Genomic DNA, 14,909 nt, shown 5'->3' with positions numbered 1-14,909 from the left:
ATCATGGTATGATAGAATTTCACGCTGATTTTGAGAGTGAAATAATTAATTCTGAAACGAGATTCTTAAAAATAAATAAAGCCAATGATATAGTTTGTTTTTTTATTTCATATTCCAGTACTCGCGGTAATTTGCTTTTATATAATTTTTGGGGCGAGCTGGCTATTGTAGGTTGGCAAATGTGATTACAATTTATGACTGTAGATAAATTGTTGCAATCTTTTAAAGAAATGTTTGAAAATTCTCACCGAACATAGATTCCATTGATAAATAAAAACTGCATGGAATATGTGATCTATCCGTAGATAAGTGAAGAAGGCAGGGAGAGTATTAGATTAAAAGGGGAGGCTCATAATGTTATCAAGAATAGTAGTATGCCTGAGGATTCGGAGAGTTTCAGATAACAACAAAGGATGACCAATAATTGATAAAATGGGACAACATCGAAGATGAGAAAAAACTAGCAAGACGTTTCAAAACAGTTTGTAAGAGCATTTGAACGTATGTGAAACGGAAGAGAGTAGCAAAAGTAAGAATTGGTCAATCAGCGGCTTGGTCAGTAGATATTATAATGGGGAATGAGGAAATGAAGAGATTTAAACAAATCTGTTGTATCTGCTTTGCAGTCAGAGATACATTAACATGTAAAGAATTGTGGGGAAAAGGGCCTAATTAATGAGGAACATAACATAATTAAGATGAATTTAAAAAAGTACTTGAAAAACTAAAGAGACTAAAAAGTGACAATTCCCATGGACCTGATGGTCTACATCCTAGAATTCGAAACGAAGTGGCTGCGGATATAGTGGATGCATTGGTAGTGATTTTCCAAATGTACCTAGATTCCAAAATGATCCCAGCGGAGTGGAAGGTAGCAACTGTAAAATTCAAGAAAGGAGGGAAAAAGAAAACAGGGAACTATAGTCCAGTTAGCCTGATATCAGTCGTCGGCAAAATGCTGGACTCCATTATTAAGGAGCGGGCAACTGGGCACTTATAAATTACATTTTGATTAGGCATCCACAATGAACATTTTTATGCGATTTCTTTCAGTTGAGGTGTGAAATAAAAGCAAGAAAGGTCCCATTTTGACCACTCGGCTGTATTCATAAAATGTTGGAAGTTAGCCTGGACCATGAGAACGAAGATGTTGTATTTTTGTTGATTTTTTGTATTTCTGCCGATATCAGCACACTTTTTGCAACACAGTTGCTTTGCCAACTAAAATTGTTTTGTGAACTAAAAGCCATTTCTAAGCTGCTCGAAGTTTCAGCTCATTTCTGCCTTTCAGTTTAACTTTAATTTTCCAAATGTAATGTCCAATGGGGAAACGTTAATCCTTTCATTCATTCGTCACTTAGTAGTCAGTTTCTGGGTATTCAATGAGCTTGTGATGAATTGCTCAGTTTCTCCCTGTTTGGTCAGAATGCGGACAATTGGTCAATTTGTGAGTGCTCAGTCTATTTGTGGACAGAGGGTCAGTATCTGTTTGCTCCAGCCGACAGTGGTCAGATGCAGGGTGTATAGTATGCGTGCGCTGAATTGGCCAGTTGCTGCTGCTCAGTTCCGCTCTGTGCAAGTGTTGAGTTTCTATATACAGGTCCCGGTATTGGGCAGTAGTTGTGTTTCTGCGTGCAGGCCCCAGATCGGAGGAGCAATAAGACCTGGTCGAGACCAGAGCGGGAGCAGAGCGAGAGTGGGAGCAAATCAACAGAGGCAGAATAGAAACATAGAAACATAGAAAATCGGAAAAAAATAGATGCAGAAGTAGGCCATTCCTCCCTTCGAGCCTGCACCGCCATTCAATAAGATCATGGCTGATCATTCACCTCATTACCCCTTTCCTGCTATAGAGTGAATGGGACAGAGTGGTGTCAGAGTTGGAAAACTGACGTCGACACAAGGGAAGGAACTGTTTGGTGAGTAGCAAGTGATTGTTTCTATATTAAGTTTTAAGTTTGTTGCTGCTGGGTTAGTTCCTAGTCTATGAAATAGATGCATGGCAGGACAGCTCAGTCCCGTGGAGTTCACATCCTGTGCCATTTAGGAAGTCCTGGATGCTCCACATAGCTTGGCCGACCACTTGTGCAGAAAGTGTTACCAGCTCCAGCAACTCGAGCTCCGCGTTTCGTAGATTGAGTGGCGGCTGGAGTCACTGCGGTGGATCCGCGAGTTTGAGAATATCGGGGATATCACAATTCTAGAGGTGGTCACCCCGCTGCTTAAACTTTTGCAGGCAGAGAGGCAGTGGTTGAGGACCAGACGCAGAGGAGATCCAGGCAGGTAGTGACGGAGTCCACTGAGTCCATCTCACTCACTAACATAGAAACATAGGACATAAAGACATAGACATTTAAAGCGGAGAAAGATGTCACTTCAGCCCATTGTGTCCCCACCAGCTGACAAAGACACACGGCCCTCAGTTAGCAGTCCTGAAGGTTACATATAAATCTATGAACAATGAACAACGCTGGACAGGTAAAGAGCACCATGCTCAAACATTCATGTGATGCCCCATGAATTGCAACAATTTATACTCCATCCCATCTGGAACCATGTGATCGCATGGGAGGGCCAAAAAAACAGGTCAAAATCCAGGCGAATTGGGGAAAGAAATATGGGAAAATTCCTTTCCGACCCATCTAGGCGATCGAAACTAGGCAAGGAGATAACTCTGGCCTTAATATTTTCCATGATGTACTTACCATCGTGTCTTCACCAGCCAACAAGAGGTTATCCAGTTTAGTCCCACTTACCAGCTCTAGGTCCATCATCCTGCAGGTTAAGTAACTTCAAGTGCCCATGCAAGCACATTTTAAATGTGGTGAATGTTTCTGCCTTCAGCACCCTTTCAGGCAGCGAGTTACAAACCCCACACAATCCCAGCGTGAAGAATTTTCCCCTCAAATCGCCTCTAATTCTCCAACTAACCACCTTAAACCTATGCTCCCTCGTAAATGATCTGTCCGAAAAGGGAAATTATCTCTTGCTATCCACTATATCCAGGCAATTCAAAATGTTATATACCTCAATGAGATCTTCCCTCAGCGTCCTATGTTCCAAGGAGAACAAACCCAGCCTATCCACTCTGCCCTTAAAGTTAAAATTCTACATTCCAGGCAGCATCCTCGTAAATCTCATATGCACCCTCTCCAGTGAAATCACGTAATTGCTACTATAACACGAACAGAATTGCACGCAGTATTCCAGCTGTGGCCTAACCAGTGTATTTTATAAATTAAGCATAACCTCCCTGCTCTGGTATTCTATGCCTCGACAAATGCGGGCAAACAATCTGTGAGTCTTCTTAAACAACTTAACCACCTGGTATGCGACTTCAAGGACCTGTGGACAGGCACTCCAAGTTTCCTTTGTTCATCTACACTTCTATGTGACCTACCTTTTAATGTATACACCATTTCCAAGGGCATTACCTCACTTCTCTGAATTAAATGTAATTTGCTACTGTTCTGCCCGCCTGACCTGCAGATTGTTATCCCCCTGCTGCAGTCCATGACCTTCCTCTTCATTATTAACCACACAGCCAATTTTAGTTTCATTTGCGAACTATTTAATCACACCCATCATATTCAAATCTCGATCACTGATCTCGTCAAAAAGCAAGGGACGCAGAACTGAGCCCCGCGGAGACAGACTGGAATCAAGCTTCCAGTCACAAAAACATCCAACAAACATTACCCTCTGCTTCCTAACTCTGAGCCAATTTTGAATCCAACTTGCCACTTTGGCCTGGATCCCATGGGCTTTAATCTTGTGGACCAATCTACCATGTTGGACCTTATCAAAAGCTTGGCTAAAGTCTGCATACACTAAATCATATGCACTGTCCTCATCGATACGCCTGGTTGCCTCCTTGAAAAATGTAATGCGGTGAGTCACACAGGAGCTTCCCTTAACAAATCCGTGCTGACTGTCCATGAATAATCCTTGCCTTTATAAATCTATATCTATCTTGTCCTTCAAGATTTTTTCCAATAATTTCCCCACCACTGTGGATAGGCTGACAGGCCTGTAATTATTCGGGCTATCTCTTTCTCCCTTATTAAACAAGGGTATCACATCAACAATCCCCCAGTGCTTTGTCACTAAGCCCGAACCCAAAGAGGATTAGAAAACTAAGGTCAACCCCTCTGCTATTTCCTCTCTTGATTCGCTAAAGAGCCGAGGATGCATTTCATCTGGGCCTGGGCACTATTCCACTTTCAAAGCAGCAAAAACCCCAATCTCCTCTCTCACCATGTCTATTTCACTCAGAATTTCACCAGTATTCTTTTCTGAGTACTGGTGAGGGCGATGGTGACTCTGGGACCGAAGAGCGAGACAAGTCCACGCCACCATGGATGGCACAGCTTTACAGGTGGAGGAAGGAGAATGGAGGAGCATTAGTGGTCGGGGATTTGATAATCAGGCGAGCAGACAGCAGTTTCTGCGGCCGTAGAGGTCACTCCAGGCTGGGATGTTGCCTACCTGGTGCCAGGATCAAGGATCTCACTGAGATGCAGCATAACATTCTGGGGGGCAACGGTAAACAGTCAGATCTCCTGGTCCATCTCAGTACCAATAACATTGTTAGAAAGAGGGAGGAGGTCCTGCAGGCAGAGTTTAGCAGCTAGGACAGAGATTAAACTCAACATCGCGAGGTATTCAACATTTAGGAAGGATAGACAGGAAGGAAAAGGAGGCGGGTGGCATTGATGGTTAAAGAGGAAATTAATGCAATAGTAAGAATGGACATTAGCTTGGATGATGTGGAATCGGTATGGGTGGCTGCGGAATACCAAGGGGCAGAAAACGCTTGTGGGAATTGTGTACAGACCACCTAACAGCAGTAGTAAGTTATGGCGACAGCATCAGACAAGAAATAATGGATGCATGCAATAAAGGTACAGCAGTTATCATGGGTGACTGAATTCTACATATTGATTGGGCTAGCCAAACTGGTAGCAATGCGGTGGAGGAGGATTTCCTGGAGTGTATTAGGAATGGTTTTCTAGAGCAATATGTCGAGGAACCAACAAGGGAGCTGGCCATCCTGGACTGGGTGACGTGTAATGAGAAAGGATTAATTCACAATCTTGTTGTGCGAGGCCCCTTGGGAAACAGAGACCATAACATGTTAGAGTTCTTTATTAGGATGGAGAGTGACACAGATAATTCAGAAACTAGGGTCCTGAACTTAAGGAAAGGTAACTTCGATGGTTTGAGGCTAGAATTGGCTAGCATAGACTGGCAAATGATACTTAAAGGGTTAACAGTGGATAGGCAATGGCAAACATTTAAAGATCACATGGATGAACTTCAGCAATTGTACATCCCTGTCTGGAGTAAAAGTAAAACAGGGAAGGTGGCTCAACCGTGGCTTACAAGGGAAATTAAAGATAATGTTATATCTAAGGAAGAGTCACATAAATTGGCAAGAAAAAGCAGCAAACCTGACGCTGGGAGAAATTTAGAATTAAGCAGAGGAGGACAAAGCTTTTAATTAAGAAGGGGAAAATAGAGTACGAGAAGGAGCTTGCTGGGAAGATAAAAACTGACTGCAAATGATTCTACAGATATGTGAAGAAAAAAAGATTAGTGAAGACAAACGTAGGTCCCTTTCAATCAGATTCCGGTGAATTTATAATGGGGAACAAAGATATGGCAAACCAATTGAACAAATACTTTGGTTCTGTCTTCACGAAGGAAGACACTAATAATCTTCCGAAAGTATTAGGGGACCGAGGGTCTAGTGAGAAGGAGGAACTGAAGGATATCCTCATTATGCGGGATATTGTGTTCGGGAAATTGATGTGATTGAAGGCCGATAAATCTCCGGTGCCTGATAGTCTGCATTGCAGAGTACTGAAGGAAGTAGCCACTGAAATAGTGGATGCATTGATGCTAATTATCAAACAGTCTATCGACTCGGGATCAGTTCCGATGGACTGGAGGATAGCTAATGTCACACCACTTTTAAAAAAAACGAGGGCGAGAGAAAGCGGGTAATTTTCGACCGGTTAGCCTGACATCAGTGGTGGGGAAAATGTTGGACTCAATTATTAAGGATTAAATAGCAGCGCATTTGGAAAGCAGTGATAGGATCGGTCCAAGTCAGCATGAATTTATGAAGGGTTAATCATGCTTGACAAATCTGGAATTGTTTGAGGATGTAACTAGTAGAGTGAACAAGGGAGAACCACTGGTTGTGGTGTATTTGGACTTTCAAAAGGCTTTTGACAAGGTCCCACACAAGAATTTGGTGTGCAAAGTTAAAGCACATGGTATTGGGGGTAATATACTGACGTGGATATAGAACTGGTTGGCAGAGATAAAGCAGAGAGAAGGTTAACGGGTCCTTTTCAGAATGGCAGGCAGTGATTGGTGGAGTGCTGCAGGGCTCAATGCTGGGACCCCAGCTCTTTACAATATGTATCAATGATTTGGGTGAAGGAATTAAGTGTAATATCTCCAAGTTTGCAGATAAGACTAAACTGGGTGGCGGTGTCAGCTGTGAGGAGGACGCCAAGATGCTGCAGGGTGATCCGACAGGTTAGGCGAGTGGGCAAATGCATGGCAAATGCATTATAACGTGTATAAATGTGAGGTTATCTACTTTGGGGGAACAATAGCGAAGACAAAATATTATCTGAATGGTGGCAGATTAGGAAAAGGGGTGGTGCAACGAGACCTGGGTGTCATGGTACATCAGTCATTGAAAGTAGGCCTACATGTGCAGCAGGCGTTAAAGAAGGCAAATGTTACGTTGCCCTTCATAGCTCGGGGATTTGAGTATAGGAGCAGGGAAGTCTTACTGCAGGTGTACAGGGCCTTGGTGAGACCTCACCTGGAATATTGTGTTCAGTTTTGGATTTCCTAATCTGAGGAAGGACATTCTCGCTATTGAGGAAGTGAAGCGAAGGTTCACTAGACTGATTCCCGGGATGGCCGGACTGACATATGAGGAGAGACTGGATCGATTGGGCCTTTATACACTGGAGTTCAGAAGGATGAAAGGGGATCTCGTAGAAACATACAAGATTCTGACGGGACAGGACAGGTTAGAAGCGGATAGATTGTTCCCGATGTAGGGGAAGTCCAGAACCAGGGGACACAGTCTTACGATAAGGAGTAGGCCATTTAGGACTGAGATGTGGAGAAACTTCTTCACTCAGAGAGTTGTTCATCTGTGGAATTCCCTGCAGCAGAGAGTTGTTGATGCCAGTTCATTGGATATATTCAAGATGGAGTTAGATATGGCCTTTACGGCTAAAGGGATCAAGGGGTATGGAGTGAAAGCAGGAAAGGGGTACTGAGGGAATGATCAGCCATGATCTTCTCGAATGGTGGGGCAGGCTCGAAGGGCCGAATGGCCTACTCCTGCACCTATTTTGTATGTTTCTAAATTTTCATCTCCAAGGTTGTAATCTCACGGTTGCTACCGTTACCATGTGATGGTGGGTACAGAAATAGCAGGATAGAGAAATGAATGCGTGGTGCAGAGGGTGTTTTTTATCAGATTTCTCTGACTCCTTGGCGTTTTCGAGGCGCCCCACACCCTGTATTCTAGACTGTGGACTGATTTGGCGGCTGTGAGAAACTGAGACAGAGTCAGCTGGGAATGCAAAACTGATTTTATTGTGTTCAGAGAGAGTAAAAAGGCAAGTTTGTAATGATCACAGTAATCAGGTACCAATAGGGAGAAATGGCAAGTCAAATGCTATATATTTGGGAAGAACACATAACACATATAACAGATTAAAAGAACACAGTCCTCCCACCTCCCAAAATACTTATGCACTAAACCTGGAAGGGGAAATCACACCAGAAAAGTAAGACAAACGCCAACCTCCTAGACCCACTATCTAGCTCGGTTAGAACTCTGAGGTTTCAAGACCATGCTCACCAATTCCCTTTTGACAGTTCCAACTCCGGGATTCGCTTAGTTGTCCTGGTCCTGTTCCAAACTCTGGGGATCGCCTTAGTTGTCCGGGTTCTGTAGTCTGTAACCCGGACCTTGTTGGGGACATCAACATGTGTCGCATTTTCAATTGGGCAGTCCGCTGATGCGGTAATGTGCGTATTGGACTTGTGGAGTGAGTATTCACTTTTTCTTGGTCAGGATAGTCTTCAATGTTCCGTTAGGTAATGCTTTACTCCTTGATAGCTTAGGAACAGCTTGTAGAGTGCAATAATCTTCGTATTTTCTTCGGTTTTGTCGGGTAGGTTCCGGTTGACTGTTTGATTGGTTGCAATGAACCGAAACTTTCCGATATTGATTTTGAAAGCTTGTTTTCGGTCGTGGTGCTATCATTCTGTGTTTTAGAGATTTCTTTCATGGATGTTTCGGGGTCCCACTTTTCAAGGCTGGTGTTAAACTTATGCAACGAGACTGCTACATTAATAGTGTCTCTAGAAGCACCTTTAACTGTCACAACACGCCTTCAATTATACTAAAACAGGCTTCCTTATCTTCACGCCACATCAGTTCTTGGGCTATGTTTAAACTGTTCTCTCCTTTGCTTTTCAAATGTCTCCTTTGTCAGTGTTATTGGTGGGCGAGTCAGCAGTAACTCGATTATGGTCTGATAATGTGCTATTTTTGGTTTGGCATTGTTTTAGGATTGCCCAGTTTCCTGGCCACCTAGTTGAGCCAATGATTTACATAGTGGTTGATTGGGTAATTGGCTTCTTGCATATTTTGGATGAGTTCTGTAGTGTAGACAATGGCTGGTAATTTGATTATCTCTTAGGGGGTGAGTTGATGCTGCATAGTTCCCCAGGCAGTCTGGGATCCTTAACACACGAATTTTCTTCACAGTGGTTAGCCCCACCTCCTGTATTCGGTAACTCTGTTTCACAGCAGAAAAAATGTTGTGGAATCATAAAATTGATATGTTCCTTCCAATAGATGTTTGGGAGATCTCAGGCTTCTGTAATTTAGGTCAATTTTTTATTTTCTTTTCAGAAAGGCCAAACACTGGGGGGGTTTACATGAGGTTTGCCCCCTTTTGCCTTTTTCCAATTAAAACTTAGATCTCCACTTGAAAAATCCAAAGCTCATTTTTAACATTCCAAGAGGAGCTTTTCTTTAATTTTCAGGGAGAAGGGCTCATGGGAATTTTTGGGAACCCTTCAGTACCCTCTATGACACTATCCAACCATAGTATAATTTTACAGGTGAGCAGAAATTCCTGCCTCTCAAGAGCTAACCTTCCCGCAGCCAAAGCATACATTCCGCTTTACATGATACAGCATTCAGTTACATCCTCTTCCATTTACAGGCATATAGGCAAGTTACGCTGCACTTCACAAGAATAATACATATTTCAAATACATCACACAACATTATAAACTTAAATTGCGAATAGGATTCCTAAGGTTTTTCCACCACCCTGTAATATCGGGATTGGTGCCTTCGGTTCTCCCCTTTGCACTTGGAACACCACAGATAAAGCACTGCCCCAGCTGACATACTACCAAAAGAGGGGAGGCTATCCTGATCCAAGAACGGTCTTCTAGATTTCCGAAAATGTCCCACCAGGGTGGAACTATGGCAGCCAAGATCTCACTGCCTATCTTAAATGTCTTTTGTTCTAGAGTGTAGAAATGTTTCTGCAATATTTCCACAGTTTCAGCAAGGAGGTAAGATGTTCGGGTAGAGGAGGAATTGCATAACCAAAATATGTTACATATGCTTGCAGATTTGTGAAATTGTCGGTGACTGTGAGGGGAACAGTGTAGGGCTCAGGAATGGATACAATCCATTCTTGGGCCACTTTAACTGGTGCCTCGCATTTAATGCACCAACTGCACTCACTCACTGGACACCCGTAAATGAGGGATTTTCCACGTCTCCTCAGTCGCTGCTGCTCATCCTTACCAGGGCGAGCAGCAACAGGATCCTTCTCATACTGTCCTCTTTCCTGTAGGGGCACATACAACAGATTGTCTTGCCCTGAGAAAGCTCTCTGGCTTGACAAAGGTGACTGAGTTCCAAGTTGGGTTCATAGTCTTTAATTGACTGTTTGTCTTATTCAGTTCCAGGTGGACTGATTGCTTTTAACTTTGTCTCACAATCGTTCTGCTTTTTATCTTATCGGTGCTTCCCGAATAGCCAGACCAGTAGATTCCTCTTACTCCCGGGTATTACCCGGCCTGTGCTTCTTTTACCAGCTGCACAGGTAGATTATTTTCCTTACCCTAATTAACTAATACATATATACTTATCATTACACAGATAAATCTTACACTATTCTAAACCATTCACTAAACATACATTAATTCATAGTTTAAACATCCTTAAATTCACATCGTTATAATATATACATTTGCCAGCCGTCTCCGGGTGGCCAGGCTAATTCCTGTTTACCTTCACTTGGGACAGCTCCTGGGCATCTTGTAAGGCTGCAAGTAAGACGGCCTGAGCCGCAACATCCGGAGAGCTCTCTCTAATGTTACTGGAGTTTGGCCTGTGTCCCAGATGATCAGGGAACTGTTCCCTTCGATGATGCAGCACACTGCCCCTTTTGGTGTGGCCGCAGTGTCCTGCTCTGTAGGTTTTGCGCAGCCTGAAGCTGCAGGCTGAGGGCCCTTATCTTTACAACGCTTCTGACCTTTGGTATCCCCTTTCTGCTGGCGGCCTTATCTGGACCGAGCCACTGGAACTGGGGCGCTGGTGACCACGGGGCTTTTGGCTGTGGTGTGTGGGTAGTCCTTCTTGGGGCTACTGTTACTGGGGGTGCACCCAAGTCCCAAGCAATTGGTGGGATCGTCCCTCCAGTGACGCAGTTCCCCGCTCCAACCTGGCCTGTTTGTCTGGCTGCCCCGCCCCCTTTGGGACTTTCACAGCCAGCGGCTGCTGGCTGCTTCTTACGTTTTTCGGGCTCCGCTGGTTTAAACAGCTTACACTGGTTGATATGGAACCTGTTCGTGCAGCGGGGCATCTTTATGGCATAGACCATAGGGCTTGACTTGTCCACAATGTGGTATGTTCCCATATTTCGGGCTTCAAATGTTCCTACCCGAGCAAAATTCCTAAGCATCACCTGATCTTCTATCTCCCATTCGTGGTGCTAGCGGGGTTCTAGCAGCAATCGCTTGCTCCGATGCTACTTCCCCATGTTATCAGCAGCTTGCCAGTGTATCTGCTTGAGGTGTTCAAACAGATTCTTGAAAGTACGGTCCCGGTTCAACTCTCTGAGCTGACCTTCCTTGAGCACCGGTGCTAGGACATGGGTGGGGGTGCGCATGGCCCTCCCAGTCATGGGCTTGTGTGGGGAATACCCCGTGCACTTTGACTGGCTCCGCCAGATCCCCATAAGGATCAGCGGTAAGACCTCTACCCATTTTTGAGGTGAGTCTCCCGTCTCCTTCCTCAGCCTTCATTTAATGGTGTGGTTTTAACGCTCTACAATACCTGATGACTGTGGATTGTGGGCAACATGCCATTTCCCTTGAATGCCGAGCGTATTAAGGGTAGCCTGCATTAGCTGACCTGTGAAGTGGCTCGCCTGGTCAGACTCCACATACTGTGGTAGTCCTCACCGGGGAATACCTCTTTCACAAGGATCCTAGCCGTTCCTAAAGCGGTGGCTGTTCGGCATGGAAAGGCTTCAAACCATTTGGAGAACACATCCACCAGGACTAGGCAGTATTTATCACCTCCTTGGGCTGTGGGTAGGGGCCTGATGTAGTCGATCTGAATCAACTGCCATGGTCCCTCTACCCTCCTGATGTGTCCCATAGAAACCATCCTTTTCTGCGGGTTAGACTTGTTAGCATCACACAATAGGCAGTCGGCGCAGAACTCGTGGACATCCTCCCTGACTCTCGGCCACCACCCTGCCTGTTCCACCCGTTGCCAGGTGGTCTCAGGTCCGGGGTGCCCCGCTCCTGGACCATCATGGGCCAGTTGGAGGAATTCCCTCCTGTGTTGTTGTGGCACTACCCATTGCTCTCCCCTGAACAGCATACCTTCTTTAATGGTCATGGCTGCTGCGCCGTATCGTCCTTCTACCTTTTCTCCCTTTGTTAGTGCATTTAAAACGTGTCTCAGGACTGGATCCTGGGTTTGAACTGTTTTCAGGTCCGGCGCTAATACTAACCCTGCCCTGTCTGCCGTTCCTACCCTGCCCCTAACTGCTGCTATGGGGTCCAGGGTGTAAGGATCCCAAAATTTCCCTGTGCGAGCACCCTCCTTAGCCAGCACGTCTGCCTGCTGGTTTCCCTGACCTCGAGGTTCAGTGGTCGAGTGTGCTTTCACCTTGTGAATGTAAATCTCCCTTTCCTCCCCGAAGGCCGTCATGATCTTTTCCAGCAGGGGCTTGATTGCCAAACGTCTCCCATCGGCTTGATTGCCAAAGGTCTCCTGATGGGACCAGATGGCCAGGTACGCCATACACGAGTTGCATGTAAACATAATGTCCGAGCAAATCGTGTACGGTGTAAGGAATTTCTCGGGGTGTGTGAACATATATACCACCGTGGACAGTTCAGCATGCTGGGTGCTCATGGTGCTGGGGAGTTTAATAGCCAGGGCAATGTTCGCATCTGGGTCATAGAATCCGCAGCCTGTGAGTCATTCATCAACAGTTACTGTGCTCGAACCGTCCAACAGATTTCGCGGCCCGAGGGGTGTATCCCGACCCAAAAACCGACGTTGACTTCCCATACCCCTTCTACACAGCACCGGTGGGCTGTTTCCGTTAGATCATGTTAGCTGCGAGCCTTGGCTCGCACAGGCCTTTAACCCTTCGGTCCATCTGGGAGAGGAGTAGGGTCCAGCGAGCGATGCGAGTCCTGCTCACTGTCTCATTCTTAATCCTCCCATTCAGGAGCATCTGCGTAGACGTATGGTGGGAGAGGAGTGTGATAGGGGACCCTCCTGTGATGATTAAAGATCTTTTCACAGCCAGTGAATGGCCAGTAAGTGCCTCTCACAGTTGGAGTAACCCTTTTCCACATCGGTGAGTATCCTGGAAGAGTAAACCGCCGGTCTAAGCTGGCCGTGCAGTTCCTGCAAAAGCTCTGCGCTCAGACTGTCTCTGCTGGCTGCCACCTGCAGGAAAAACTCTCTCCCGCGATCAATCGCTCCTCGGGCCGGTGCGGTCTGCGGCCTTTCCTTGAGTTGTTTAAATGCTAGCTCGCAACCCTCGTCCCAATCCCACTCCACTCCCTTGTGTAGGAGCGGGAGCAGAGGGGCTGCTATAGCAGCATGATCCTCAATGATTTCTCTGCAGTGTACTGTTAGTCCCAGAAAAGATCTCACTCCCGTTACTTAGTTGGGGGATGGTAATTCCTGTACTGCCTCCCTTCTAGCCTTATCAAAGGCTCTTTCCCCAGCGCGAACCGTCAGTCCCAGGAACTTTACTTTATTTTGGCCGATCTGCGCCTCCATGGGGTTTACGTTAATACCTTCCTCCCTAAGTAGCTCCAGCAGCTCGGCCAGCAGTGGGCCATGCTGCTCACCCTCATCGGTGAATAGGAGCAGATTGTTCACATACTGGACCAGCTGCCGGGGTCTGCTAAACCCTTCAAGCAGTTAGCCATGCATTGATGATAAATGATGGGGATGATGGGAAAACCCTGGGGCAGGCAGTTCCAATGTAAAAACAAACTTGTACTGGTCCTCCCTTCGCAAAGGAATTGGCCAAAACCCGTTGGAAATATCCAGCACCGTGAAGGTGATCGCGGATGCTGGGATACTTCCAATGAGGTCGGCGACAGCTACGACCATGGGTGAAAGGCCGGGATGTTACGGTTGAGTACCCGGTAGTCCACCGTGGCTCTCCAGGAATTCTCCGGTTACTTAACCGGCCACAGTGGAGAGATCACATGGGTGGCTATCGGTCTCAATACCCCCTGTTTAACCAAATAACCCATGGCCGTTTCCATGTCTGCCTCTGCTTCCCTGGGGAAATTGTACTGCTTTTGTGGTGGAGTCATGGGATCCCCACTCTCATTGACCTCGACCCCGTTTACTCTCCCACAATTACATTTGTGAGTGGAAAATGCGGCGAGGTGCGCTCGCACAGCAGCCCGCTACTCCACTGTAGTGTTACTGACCAATAATTCAAGATCGTTACCCTCCTTTGGCTACATTGTACACAGGAACCCCTTTCCTTGTTTCTCTGGGATGACTGTTACCTCACTTTCTTTACCGGTACAGGCTGCCCCCACAGACAGTGGTTTCTTCTATCCACTAGAATCCGGTGACCTATAATAAAGTCGGCCCCCAGGATTCCTTTTCTCCCCTGTTCCCACTTCATCAGGACACACGTCCACTGAGTGTGCAGTGTTCCTAATTGAATGGACAGCGGGATGGAGAATGAGCCAGCCTGTTCATTGCTCGTGAATCCAACTAGGCTGTTCCAGGTCCCGTTTGATAGTGAGGCTTTGGGGTCATCTGCATAGACAATGGTGCATGCTACTCCAGTGTCCAGAAAATAAGTCCCCTTTACTCTCCCCACCTCCATCTCGACATACGGTCGCTTCCAGGCATCGTACATTAGCGACACAGGTAGACAGGCTGCGCTGGTTCTAGTCATAAATCTGGGTGAGATGGGGCAGATGTTATCACTGTACTGGTGGCCGTGGCTACCTTCCCCGGACCCATTATTGCGTATCGGAATGTTTGGGGAGAGACCGACGGCTCGGTCTTTTTGGCTGGGACTGTGGGATTCTTTCCTACCTTGTCCTTCCAGGGATTCCTACAGTCCTTCCTCCAATGCCCATTCTCCCCGCACCCAAAGCAGTTACACTTGGTTTCGGAAGGGTTACGCCCTTCTGATGCCACTCTTTCTTTCCCTGACTGTGTTTGAACTCGTGCACATTTCCCTTGGGTGATGCTCTTTTCCCCCTGCAGTTCCGATATCCCATGGTCAATTGCCTGATCACTGTTTCATCGA

The sequence above is a fragment of the Pristiophorus japonicus genome, chromosome 28, assembly GCF_044704955.1.
Source record: "Pristiophorus japonicus isolate sPriJap1 chromosome 28, sPriJap1.hap1, whole genome shotgun sequence".
NCBI classification, from domain to species: domain Eukaryota; kingdom Metazoa; phylum Chordata; class Chondrichthyes; family Pristiophoridae; genus Pristiophorus; species Pristiophorus japonicus.
Note: the sequence above shows the minus strand (reverse complement) of the source record.